Source organism: Hyla sarda, chromosome 2 (genome assembly GCF_029499605.1).
Source record: "Hyla sarda isolate aHylSar1 chromosome 2, aHylSar1.hap1, whole genome shotgun sequence".
In the NCBI taxonomy this organism is placed as follows: domain Eukaryota; kingdom Metazoa; phylum Chordata; class Amphibia; order Anura; family Hylidae; genus Hyla; species Hyla sarda.
Window position 1 is genome coordinate 280,958,928 of NC_079190.1, and position 14,095 is coordinate 280,973,022.

The window sequence follows — 14,095 nt, forward strand, 5'->3', positions numbered from 1 at the left end:
TAGCAAATCAAAATGAAAAAAGCACAGTATCCTAGTTAAAAGAACGTTCTGCATTGTGCACTTATTCCATCACAATGTTATAAACTTAATCATGCAGAAAGAAGTCGGATCAAGGGCCGGTGGAGATGCGTGTGGGGTTTAAATCACATTCATCCCAACGGCTTGTCAGGTGCGATGTGTTACCTACACGGCCGGCAGCGAGGTGTCAGATGTCGCAACAGGCATTTCTTGTTAAGCATCAGTATGCTCGGCAGTAAGGTAGATGGGAGACAGATTGGGGTGCTTTGAATTGCTTGGAAATAGAATTATTTTCCGGATTTGCGATAGGTTGATGTATAGTATGTATAGGAGTAGTGATAATGTAAGGACGGGGTGCAATTTAGTAAAGAATACTCCATGTGGATTTTGAGTTTTTGTGTAGATCTTGGACAGTCCGCCGATCTTCTTCTAGCAGACCTTCTTTTGTATATTAGTCTGTAGGTGACGAGGATGTCTATATTAGATGGAGTAGTGCAGGTAAGCACTGTAATTCTGCATATCTTGGTAAGTACCTAGGGGGGGGGGGCGGGTGTTAATAAAAGGATTAAAGAATGACACATATAAGGTTGCATAAGAGGTATACATAAATGTGTGCCTCTATATATATATGTGTGTACCCAATGAAACAATTATGTGAGTATGCTATTCCCCATGAGGGGTGGAGGATGCACATGTTAATATTGTTGTATGGAATTTGTCAGACTCAATGTGGGGTTTGGTTCAAGGATGGAAGCAATGTATATATATATGTACATATAGAACCCCTAATCGCAAGATGAATGTATCTATTAGTTTTAAAGTGTCCATTGGCAAGGTAAAGGAAAAAATGTAGAGGGGACAACATGTATCATTGTAGCATTAAGAACCACATGGATGAAACTGCACATATATGTGCAATTTAAATGATGTGAAAATACATATCAAAATATCCAATTGAAAGAAAGTAAATCAAGCGCACTCACCATTAATGATGCTTCTTCAGTTTTCTTTATTTCGTGTCACTGAGACAAGGTGTAGGGGGGAGGTTGCGGGAGAGGTGAACCAGGGCTGCCGACCCTTTTCGCGCTACAAGCGCTTCATAAGGCCCTTCACTTCAGTGCACCACCATCAGTTCCCACATTCATTTGGACGTTGCTGTAGTGTGCCAGATCTTTGGATAGTCCGCAGGTGTGTGAAGCTGCAGTGCCAGACTGTCTATCTCTACTTCCAATACATATCAAAGTATACCCACCCTAACATAACTTACTGCCTGCTTCCTCAGCGGCGGGCTGTCTCCCCCTCTCAGTCAGTTCCGGACTCACTGAGGAAGGAGATTAGGTCTCTCTCCCCTCACTATCTGTGCGGCAACCTCAGGCTGCAGCTCCCCAGTATTTAAGAAAGGCAAGGGGGCCAGTCCAGCAGGGCAGGAGCCAGCTTACTTACATGCTCCACGCAGGCAGACTGGTGCTGGCTGTCCTATTCTTTTTCTGGCTGGCTCTTAAACTCCTCTCCTGTCCTGTCCTTCGCCTCGGTGCTGAGGAAGTTCAAGACAACTTCTGCTGAACAGCTTCTTCCTCCCACGCTGTGCTGGCTCTAGGCACGCTGTGCACCACGCACCCACGTGCCAGCAGCGGGACCATCATGCTGACACTTGTGAGTATCCTGACCCTTCCCGCAATCGCTGCACAGCCATTGTGGGGCTTTGGGAATGGCTGGCGCCCCCCAGCAGTCTGTCAGGCTGGCTGGATTGGGAAGTAATTTAGTTTGAATGGGGGACCTAATTCAGTTGGGGGGGCACATGGGAGGGGCACATTATAATGTAGGGGGGCATGACCCCCATTGCCCCCCCTTAGAGTTCAGGGTCAAAAGCCCTACAGCCATCTTCCTCTATAAAGTGGACCTGTCAGTAGATCTTTCATTATAATATGCTGTCTGTGTATGGAGTCTATAGGGTTACTGTGAAAAATAGCAAAAATATCATTATGCTATTTATCTAATAACCCCATAGAAAAATACAGTGTACTATCTGTTTTGGTGAGAAAACTAAGATTCCATTGTCTCTCATTGGTCTCACTCACAAATGAGGAGCCATAAGTATGCATAGGAAGGAAAGAGTCAACTGTATACTGTTTATAAGTTTATTAGACATATGGAACAAGCCCATTGGCCCATTGGGCCTCAGTTTATAATATGTTCTTCTTAAGAAGATGGTGATATATTTGCATTAAATGGTCACTATCATTTCAATCAACTTGTTATAGCAGAGAGAAGTAGGTGCTGTCCTATGACTGGCCAGGTAAGCAAGTAAAATAAAGTCCAGGTATGTATACTGCTAGAAAATAGCATTGTCATGCCCCCTAAAATAAGAAGAGAATGAGAAATAGCTGTTCACTTTGGAGGGGTCTCTCAGGAGCACAATAACAGCAATGGGAACCCAGAAATCACCTTGTTACCTGATGATGGTTTTGAAAAATGGTACAGGTATGCCATCCACAAATTGGGGGTCTCATACAGCACTGGGGTCAAGAACAGGTAATCTACTGCAATAATAGAAATCTAGTCATGTACTTTCATATCTTTTTTCCACTTTATTTGAACAAGTGTGGTATTTCTTTACAAACACATGACAGAGCAAAGGTTATTTTGTGCTTTAGCATGACAGAGTTGTCTTGACATTTTGTAATGTCATCACTTTACCAGAAAAATCCTTATTTTTACATTTGCTATAATATTTACGCTCATTAACATGGGCGTATTTTACTGAGAAACAGCAATGATCTATGATCCTCAATAAAATTTAATCTCTGGAACATTATTGATTTCTTTCTCCTCTGAAGTGTTATTGTCACTTAGTTCAGCAATTTTGGGTCAGGCGTTCTGAAACATGTGAGCTTTAGCCATTTCCTGATACATTTCCTGATATTCTCAGCAGATATTGCCCTCTGTAATTTTACCAGTAGTCCCTAACATTTGCTCCTTAAGATCTCTTAGTATAAGCCATTTTATAGCTGTTACAGAAAATCTAATAAAAATGGTTGCTTTTTCTCCTTAACCAACACTCACCTGATACCAGCCCCGAATGCTTTTATTTTATATTCCACATTTGTCATAATTATTTTTTTTCATTCTTGCGGGAAGGCTCATTTTCTAGAATGAGAGAGAGAGAAACAAGAGAGGAAAAAGAAAATTGCATCGTGATGAAAATACCATTACAGACAAACTACTTTCTTTTGATTATCATTATTCTTTTAAAATACAACTACCGGTTTTTATATATAGAGCGCACAGTATTTTCGTTGTAAAATTACGTATAAATGCAAAACTTTTAACTTGTTTCTCAATATGCCAACAATTACCATTCCTGCAGTCAATGGCCCAGATTTACTAAAACTGCCTCATTCTGTTCACAGTGTAAAGTTAGACAGACAGTCTCCAAATATTCCAGATTTATCAAAGTGTCTCAGGCTGGTTGTACACCAGTACAGAATTATGTTTCAGTACGAAAATTGCATGCTGCTCCTCTCTATTTTTCTGTCTGCAGTGGCCATGATCATTCAGCGGGATATGCCCATGGAGAGTTCTATTATAAGGTCTTATTCTTTTATGTTGCTTTATGCCCATGTAAGGTACCAAGAGATGTAATGATACGTTATGACTGTGTTATCATGCTGGATAAACACATCGGAATACGTTTTTGTATACTTTCCTTAATGCTTTTAAATAAACACTTACTAATGGGGACAGAGATACTTGTCCCCCTGGCGAGCAAGTAGCTGTCACGTATGGGCAGGGAACAGTGAAGCTCTAACTCATCCACTGCCACTGTCGCTTCCTATTGCCTATCCGCGCTAACTGGCAGATCGACAACCACAAAGACAAACCCTCCCTGCTAAGTGCTGCGGTCACAAAGTAAAATATAAAACAGTGGGAGTAGGGAAGAGCTGGAGGCCCACAGAATAACAGAGATACACTAAGACACACACAAGGTCAAATCAATGTCAGTCTAGCCGAGGTCGGTACCTGGAGATTGCAAAGTACAGGAACACAGAGCAAGAAATTAGTCATAAAATAGCCAAAGTCAATATACAAACAGATACAGAATGCAGGAGGTGTCAGCCTCTCACGGACCTTTCACGGACACTGGACTGATAACTGCTTATAGCTTATATAGAAAGGTGATCAGGGATACACTTTCCTGATAGATAGCAGATCTGAGAACCACACCCAGACGACATAGGTGAACTCCAAGCATCTCTAGCCCAGGTACAGCAATTCAACCCTTCATTTACAGCCAGAGCCAAACATTACAGCGGCATTCTTACCTGTATGCGCACCCACACATACAGTTGACAGGTTTCTCTCAGTGTGAGGTGCAGGACTTGTGACATACACCCCCCTACAGAGCTACATACTTAGCTACCTACCTACTTGTCTACTTTGCTACCATGCTACATACTGCTTACCTACATAGGTACTTACCTATCTACATGGCTACCAACCTACCTATAGAGTTACCTATCTGGCTACCTGGCTACCTACTTATGTACCTGGCTACTGATCCACCCACCTACTTACCTGGCTACCTACTTATGTACTTTGCTACTGACCTATCCATCTACTTACCTTGTTACCTACTTAAATTGCTTCACATCTACCTACTTTTCTACTTAGCTATTTGGCTACTTTACTACTTACTTACCTACCTACCTAGCAAGCTACATACCAATTAACAACACCCACTATTTAACCTACTTTTCCTGTGCAGGCCTATAGATGGGAGATTTTGTAGAGGTGGGGAAAAAGGGGCACTGGAAAAAATTGGAGTCTAACATATTTGTCCTGCAGATGCTGAAGAGGTAAAATTTTGCCTGGAAGAAGCCATTACGGTGGTCTGACCCAGACAGAGAAGAAAGGGGCGACAGATGGTGAAGAGGAAAATGCCAATCAGAGATTGTGAGTAACATGATTTAACTTAATAGAAAGGGGGCCAAGGCATTGGCACGGGGGGGGGGGGGATGCCAATATCTTATCACCAATGTGATCAAAAAATCTCTCAAAATCCCTTAAGAACAGAGTCTCTCAAACTCACCCGTGAGCAGGCAATTGCCTAGGGCCCCCATCCCCCAGGGGACCCCTGCCGGCTGCCCAGGGGACCCCTGCCGGCTGCCCAGCCCAGGGGGGGATCCGCGGCCGCCACTGAGCAACCCGCAGGGGCCCCCCCATCACATTCTGGACATCCCTGTGTCCCTAAAGATCTTTTCAGAACACAAGGATGTCCCTGTATCCTTTCTGCGGCGGCCCCAGCATTAACTTTAAAAACGCAGGGGCCGCCAGGAGGTAGCGCACGCAGGGACATCACTGATGTCCCATGCGTGCGCCCATAGCAACATAGGAGCGTAGCATCAACGAGGAGGACTTGCGCCGGCTGGCATGGTAATTCACCAGCACCAGCTGGCAGCACGTCTTCTTTGGTGCTCCGACCACCGCTCTTCCGGTCCCGGGACCTACTGCTATGGTCTATAGGACATAGCAGTAGACCGTGACCCCGGACCGGTGGTCGGAACACTGAAGTGAGGCAGTACACAGACATACAGTGTGAATATGGGCATTTCAAATTTTTTGGGTGTGAATATTCGCATTTCGAATTTTTATCGCGAATATATATTTGCTATATATTCGAATATTCACATATTCCTTCTTTTCACTTGTGGGACAATTAGAATGATGCAAATACACTTGTCAGAGGTTATCAATAGTGTTGAGCGGCATAGGCCATATTCGAATTTGCGATATTTCGCAAACAAATGGACGAATATTCGTCATATATTCGCTAAATTCGCATACTCATAATATTTGCGTTTTATTTTCGCATATGTGAAAATATGCATATGCAAAAATTTGCGTATACAAAAATTAGCATATAAAAATTTGCATATACGAAAACTCGCATATGCGAAAATTTGCATATACAAATTTTCGCATATGCGAAAATGCGCACGCCAGTCTCACACAATAGTATTAGAGCCTTATTTACACCACACAAGCTAGAAGCAGAGAGGGATGATCACTGTGATGTGTACTGTAAAAAAAAATAAAAAAATATGCGATATTCGCGAATAAAATTCGCATTGCGAATATTCATGAGCAACACTAGTTATCAACAACATTCCTAACAACCAATAGTAAAGTTGCCCACCCCCTCACTGTTTTCTTCCTCGAATACGCGAATATGCACATATTTACATATGTGATTATGCGAATATAACGAATACATGAAATTCGCGAATATATAACGAATATTTGGCTATATATTCGCGAAATATCGCAAATTCGAATATGGTCTATGCCGCTCATCACTAATGTCTGTGGGGGAACTATACTGCACCTAATGTGGGGAACTATATTGCACCTAATGTGGGGGAACTGTACGGCACCTAATGTGGGGGAACTGTACTGCACACCTAATGTGGGGGAACAGTACTGCACACCTAATGTGGGGGAACAGTACTGCACACCTAATGTGGGGGAACTGTACTGCACACCTAATGTAGGAGGGGGACTGTACTTCACACCTAATGTGGGGGGGAACTGTACTGCACAACTAATGTGGGGGGAACTGTACTGCACACCTAATGTGGGGGGAACTGTACTGCACACCTAATGTGGGGGGAACTGTACTGGACACCTAATGTGGGGGGAACTGTACTGCACACCTAATGTGGGGGGAACTGTACTGCACACCTAATGTGGGGGGAACTGTACTGCACACCTAATGTGGGGGAACTGTACTGCACACCTAATGTGTGGGGAACTGTACTGCCATCCTAATGTGGGGGGGGGGGGAACTGTACTGCCAACCTAATGGGGGGGGAACTGTACTGCCAACCTAATGTGGGGGGGAACTATACTGCCAACCTAAGGTGGGGGTAACTGTACTGCCAACCTAATGTGAGGGGGGAACTATAGTGCCAACCTAATATGGGGGGACAATACAAAAATATAAAATTGTACTATTCTGATCCCTATAACTCTTATTTTTCTCTATATGGGGATGTATGAGAGTACCATTTTTGTTTTGATGGGACTTTTCAATTGCTTTTTAGATATTTTTTATGGTATTTGAAGTGACCAAAAATGTGCAAATCTGGTTAGTGCACTATTACGACTTTTGGGGCCCCGCTTTTGATTTTGCCTAGGGCCATGCTAGGCCAAAGGTAAGGTGCAGAGGTAAGGTGCAGAGTCCCTACTTGTTTCTGAAATCAGCTCACAGCAGGGATTCCAAAGCGGAGACTTTAATGATAACTCTACCATTAGTTATTAATGTATTCACCATGGTTAGAATGGGTAAGAGACCTGTGATCACATGCTCATGAGTTCAAAGATCTTTCACCGAGTGGCCAGTTCAAATGAGTATGAGAAACATAAGGAAATGCAAGGAGCATAAACACTCCTGACACTCCTTCCTACCACCAACATCTCCTGGGCACTTACTGTAGAAGTGAGTGCAGCTGACCTACCTCCCCCACTATCAGCATCTCCTCCACTATCTTATACATTCCCGAGGATAAAAACCCTGTCCTATCCATTCACTCTTGTAAGGAGATTTTGAAGCTGAGTATGGGAAAATGGTGTAGCGGGAGAGGACAGGAGAGAAAGGGAGAGAGTAGCTGCTATTAGAAATGTTGGCAATACGATCAATGCTGCTGTTAGTGGGGGAGGAAGGGTTGAAAATTGGCAGGTGGTTAAAGGGATGGGAATGGGAACAGGACTGCTGCACTGTGGTGTTGGTTTGTCACTGCTGATGATGTATTTATAATTGCACTGTTGTTGCTGGTGGAAACGTATTTAGTGCTGCACTATTGTGCTTGTTTAGTTCTAGTGGAGACATATGTTAGTAACATAGTTCATAAGGTTGAAAAAAGATCAGAATCCATCAAGTTCAACCTGTAACCCTAATGAGGCTCTACTGAGTTGATCCAGAGGAAGGCAAAAAACCCTCATACTTGAAGTAAAAATTACTTCCCAACTCCAGTGTTGAACCTCATGTGCCACCTTCCAGCCCAAACTTCCAACCTATCCAGATCCATTTGTAATAGTGCACTGCCCCCTATTGTGTTCACCGCTTTACAGAGTTTAGTATCATCTGCAATGATTGCTACTTCTTTCTTCAACCCCTCTACAAGGTCATTAATAAATATATTAAATAGAAAAGGATCCAAGACTGACCCCTGTGGTACCCCACTAGTAACAGTCACCCAACCAGAATAAGTACCATTAATAACCACCCTCTGTTTCCTATCACTGAGCCAGTAACTTACCCACTTACACACATTCTCCCCAGCCCCATCCTTCTCATTTTATGCACCTTTTATGTGGCATTGTATCAAATGCTTTGGAAAAATTCAGATATATGACATCCAGCTATTCCCCCTGGTCCAGTCTGGAGCTCACCTCCTCATAAAAGCTGATCAGGTTAGTTTGTCAGGACCGATCCCTCATAAAGCCATGCTGATAGGGGGTCATACATTTATCAAGATACTCCAAATTAGCATCTCTTAGAAAACCCTCAAACAATTTACATAAAACAGAGGTTAAACTAACAGGTCTATAATTCCCAGGGTCACCTTTTGACCCCTTTTTAAATATTGGCACCCCATTTGCCCTGTGCCAGTCCTGGTGAACAGTCCCTGTCACTATAGAGTTCATGAATATTAAAAATAGGGGTCTGTATATTACATTACTTAATTTGTTTAGAACACGGGGGTGAATGTCATCTGGACCTGATGATTTGTCTATTTTGATTTTTTGTAGGCGGCACTGTACTTCTTCCTGCGCTATAGACAGGTGACCTGTACTGGGGAGTTTACCTTATCTCGCTGTATTTCACCTGGTATTTCATTTTCCTCGGTGAATACAACAGAGAAGAATTTGTTTAATATATTTTCTTTTTCCTGATCCCCGTCTATAATTTCTTCCTCATAATTTTTTAAAGGGCCAACACTTTCATTTTTAACCTTTTTGCTATTTATATTGATAACATTTAGATAACATTTTGCGGTAAATTTTACTCTCTTTGACAATGAGCCTTTCTGTCTCTATTGTTGCAGGTTTTATCTGTTTTTTACATATTTAAATTTTTTCTCTATAGCTTTTTAATGCTTCTTCACTGCCGTCCTGTTTCAGTAGTTTAAATGCTTTATTTTTGTAATTTATTGCCCCCTTAACAATTTTTTTCATCCATATTGGTTTTCTTTTATTCCCAAAAGGTATATACCTCTTACAGTGAGAATTAAAAATATTCTTAAAAGTCTCCCATTTAGTGTCAGTATTCTAGTTTTTGAGGACATTATCCCATTTTACATTGTTAAGGGCTTCAGCGGGCTACAGAACCGTCTCGCACTACAAGTGCTTCTTAAGGGGTCACATGTGGGTGTTTTTTTTTCTTTTTTTGCGTTTTTGTCAGAACCGCTATAACCATCAGCCACCCCTGTGAAAATCACCTCAAATGTACATGGTGCTCTCACTCCTGAGCCTTGTTGTGCGCCTGCAGAGCATTTTACATCCAAATATGGGGTATTTCTGTACTCAGAAGAAATTGTGTTACAAATTTTGGGGGTCTTTTTTTCCTTTTACTTCTTGTGAAAATGAAAAGTATGGGGCAACACCAGCATGTTAGAGTAAAAAATTTTATTTTTTACAATAACATGCTGGAGTAGACCCCAACTTTACCTTTTCATAAGAGGTAAAAGGAGAAAAAGCACCCCAAAATTTGTTAGGAAATTTCTCCCGAATACGAAAATATCCCATATGTGGCCCTAAACTGTTGCCTTGAAATACGACAGGGCTCCAAAGTGAGAGAGTGCCATGCGCATTTGAGGACCCGGATGCAATAATTACACTTTCCTCCGATACCAAAATTACCATACGGCAGTGTTTCCCAAACAGGGTGCCTCCAGCTGTTGCAAAACTCCTAGAATGCCTGGACAATCAATGGCTGTCCGGCAACACTGGTAGTTGTTGTTTTGCAACAGTTGGAGGCTCCGTTTTAGAAACCGTGCCGTACCAGAGGTTTCTCATTTTTATCAGATGGGGGGGGGGGGATTAAATGTGTAGGGGTATGTGTATAAGTAGTGATTTACTTTCATTTTGTGTAGGTGTAGTGTAGTGTAGAGTTTTTAGGGTACATTCACACGGGCGGGTTCACAGCTGGGAGTTTGAGCTGCAGCGGAAAATTTGCTGCATCTCAAACTTGCAGTGAGAAACTTACTATAAACCCCCGCCCGTGTGAATGTACCCTGTACAAACTCTCAGCTGTTGCAAAATTACAACTCCCAGCATGCCTTTTGGCTTTCCGTGCATGCTGGGGGTTGTAGTTATGCAACATCTGTAGGCACACTGGTTTCAAAACACTGGTTGCGAAACTTTGAGTTAAGTAACAAACTCTCAATGTTTTGCAACCAGTATGGCTTCAGCTGTTGCATAACTACAACCCCCAGCATGCACGGACAGCCAAAGGGGATGCTGGGATTTGTAGTTTGCAACAGCTGGAGGCAAATTGGTTGCACAACATTGACTTAGGTAACAAACTTTGTGTTTCGCAACCAGTGTGCCTTCAGCTGCTGCAAAAACTACAACTCTAGGCATGCAGTGACAGCTGAAGGGCATGCTGGTACTTGTAGTTATGCAACAGCTGGAGGTATATTACTGACACTCCCAGCATGCCCTTTGGCTGTCTGTGCATGCTGGGGGTTTTAGTTATGCAACAGCTGGAGGCACACTGGTTGCAAAACACTGAGAGTTTGTTGCTGTGGGCCTTCCGCTGTTGCAAAACTACAACTTCCAGCATACATGCTGGCAGTGCATGCTGGCAGTTATAGTTTTGCAACAGCTGGAGGCACACGGGTTGGGAAACACTGAGTTAGGAAACAGACAATGTTTCCCAACCAGTGAGCCTCCAGCAAAACTACAGCTCCTCGCATGCCCAGACAGCCGAAGGGCATGTTGGGAGTTGTAGTTATGCAACAACTGGAGGAGAACAGTTTGGAGACCATTGTGTAGGGGTGTCCAAAATGTAGCCCTTCAGATGTTGAAAAATGACCACTCCCAGCATGCTGAGACTGTCCAGGTATGCTGTGAGTTGTACTTTTGCAACATCTGAAGGGCTAGATGTTACAGAACTACAACACCCAGCATGCCTGGGCAGTCTGGGCATGCTTGGAGTTGTAGTTTTGCAACCTATGGACACCAGAACAGCTTGGGCAGCACTGTATAGTGGTCTCCAAACGGTGGCCCTCCAGATGTTGCAAAACTACAACTCCCAGCATGCCCAGACAGTCTTTGGAAGTCTGGGCATGCTGGGAGTTGTAGATTGGCAACTCCTAGAAGGCAGCAGTGAAGATCACTTACCACTGATCTTCACTGCTGCCTCCACCACTGTCTCTGCCGCCGCCTCCTCACTGCTGCCGATGCCGCCGCTGCCTGCCGCCGGTCCTACCGTGATCACCGGTCCCTCGCCACTCCGGCACCTGCCGCCATCTTCCCCCCGCTCTGCCTGGACATCCAGGGCTGGGCAGAGTGGGGATTTAAACTTTAACCCCTACGCCCCCAACTGCCATTGGTCAGTCAGTCCTAACCGAACAATGGCAGGGGATAGGAGCACCCTTGCCACCTCAGCTCCGATCATCCCTATTTTCAGGTGATCAGGTCACCAGAGACCCGATCAGCCAGGAATCACTGCAAATCGCCGATCTGAATTGATCGTCGATTTACGGCGATTGCCGACCCCCCAGCGGCGGGGACCAGAAATACTCATGGCGTACAGGTACGCCCTGAGTCCTTAAGAACTCGGGAACGGGGGCATACCCATACGCCCTGCGTCCTTAAGTGGTTAATCTGTGTGAGAGAAAAAAAGAGAGAGATTTTCCAACAACAGCCCATCAGGTTTAACTTTACCAGAGCTTGTTAGCTGAGCTGTGATTGGTTGCTAGGGGAAAATCACTATTTTTTCCCTCACACAGTCTTATACCAGCAAGCGCTCTGCAGACAGAATCAGTGATTATAGTTACATATGGGACTAACAGGCCATGTCTTCTCTGATCAAAGTTGCTCATTTTTCTTTTTTTTCCCTCTCTGACCTGGGCCTTTGTGAAGACTTCTCTTTGCTGTGACTCCTATGAACCTGTCAGAGCAGCCAGACAAACATTTTAGGCCCCTTTCTGCAGCACAATGCACACCACTTTACAAACTCCCCATGTGTATGGCCCCACACAACAATAGCTCCTGCTTTGTGTACCCATATACTTATAGGCCCCTCTGTGCCCATATATATATATATATATATATATATATATATATATATATTTATATATATATATATATATATATATATATTATATATATATATATATATATATATATATAGACCCCCTCTGTGTCCCCATATAGATTTTTTGACCCCCCCTTTGTGCCCCCATACAGATTTATAAACTTCTCTCTGTGCCCCCTTATAGATTTATGGACCCCCCATCTGTGCCCCCATATTTGTAGACCCCCCCTGTGCCCATATATATTTCTTGACTTTCTTGACAGGCCCCTCTGTGCCTCCATATAGATTTCTAGACCCCCCCCCCCTTTGTGCCCCCATACAGATTTATAAAACCCTCTCTGTGCCCCCATATACCATTTCTAGACCCCCCTCTGGGCCCCCATATATCATTTATAGACTCCCCCCCATTGTGCCCCAATATACATTTCTAGACTCCCATCTGTGGCCCAAAGAAAATATTTCTAGAATCCCTACGTGCCCCCATATATATTTGTAGACCCTCCACTGTGCCCCCATATACCATTTCTAGACTTCCCCCTCTATGCCCCCTTAAACATTTCTAGAATCCCCCCATGCCCCCATAAACATTTCTAGAATCCCCGTCCCCCGTGCCCCCATATATATTTGTAGACCCCCATGCCCCCCATATATAGCTGTAGGCCCTTCACAGACATACTGCCTCCAGCCATATACAGTATATGGCAGGAGACACTATGTCTGTGTACTGCATTGCTCCAGGGCTCTAATCACTGCTACTCAGGTCCAGGTAAGTGTGGTAGCTTGGGGGGTGAAGGGTGAATAGGGTGTAGCTGTGCAGTGATGAAAGGGTGTAGCATTAACCCTTAACTGTTGTGACGCCAGGGTGCGGGTTCCTCTTCATATATATTTATCCTACCGACACCCATCCCAGGAACGATAGGGAGGAATAAAGGATTGTCCACAACCGGAATTTTGATAAACGAGAAATAACTTTACTGCAGATTTTATGCAGGATGCAATCAGAAAACAGTCTATACAGAGGACCAGACTTTAGGCTCTTCACAGGTTGGTTGGGGTTTTGTAGGGAAATAAGCTTTGAGGCTTGCTTTACGCTGTTCCACTGAATTTAGGGGATTGATTTAGGTTCAGTAGTCATGTAGAATTAGCTGAATTGGAGTTAGGTAGAATCAAGGTTATCAAGAAGTTGAAGAGATAGGCTTCAGGCCTAATTAGTCTTGTAGCTTTGCACAGAGCTCCGTTCACGGTAATATCCCGGGGGAAAGAGCTGTTGCTAGCTTAGCAACCAGGAACCAAGAGAGGGATTATTGGGTGTCAGCGCCCTTATATCTGAAGGGGCAGGCTCAAAGCTTATTGGTTCCCCAAACCTGTCAGTCTTATTACAAAGGATTGTGGTACATCACATCACTCAATCACATGACCTGAAAGGTCCTTAACTTTAGCATAACACATTTACTATAGATCACATGACCTAAGGTCCTGTAAGTAATCTTTATATTATTAAATATATTAAATATATGCAATAAATTACATTTTCATGAGGTGACTGAGGGTTATCCCACTAAGAGAATTCTAACAGCATGGAGGAACTCTGACTATGGGGACTTAAGACACAAGGTACAGGACCATGTCCAGTACCGGGATACCACATCAGTATCTACTGCTATGGCCTATGGGCCATAGCAGCAGGTCCCCAGGCCGTAGTAGTAGTGATCAGAGCTCTGAAGCTGCCCAGGTGCTGGAAACATGCCGGCC

At 43.7% G+C, this 14,095-nt stretch overlaps 1 long non-coding RNA gene across 1 annotated transcript; it reads right to left on the bottom strand.

Moving 5' to 3' along the window:
• Positions 1–2,471: 2,471 nt before the first annotated feature.
• Positions 2,472–11,561, bottom strand: LOC130357883 (uncharacterized). Its single transcript, XR_008889312.1, has 3 exons — positions 11,425–11,561; positions 3,082–3,165; positions 2,472–2,555 (listed from the first exon to the last, which is right to left on the bottom strand). It is a non-coding gene; the product is annotated as an uncharacterized LOC130357883 (long non-coding RNA).
• Positions 11,562–14,095: the final 2,534 nt, after the last annotated feature.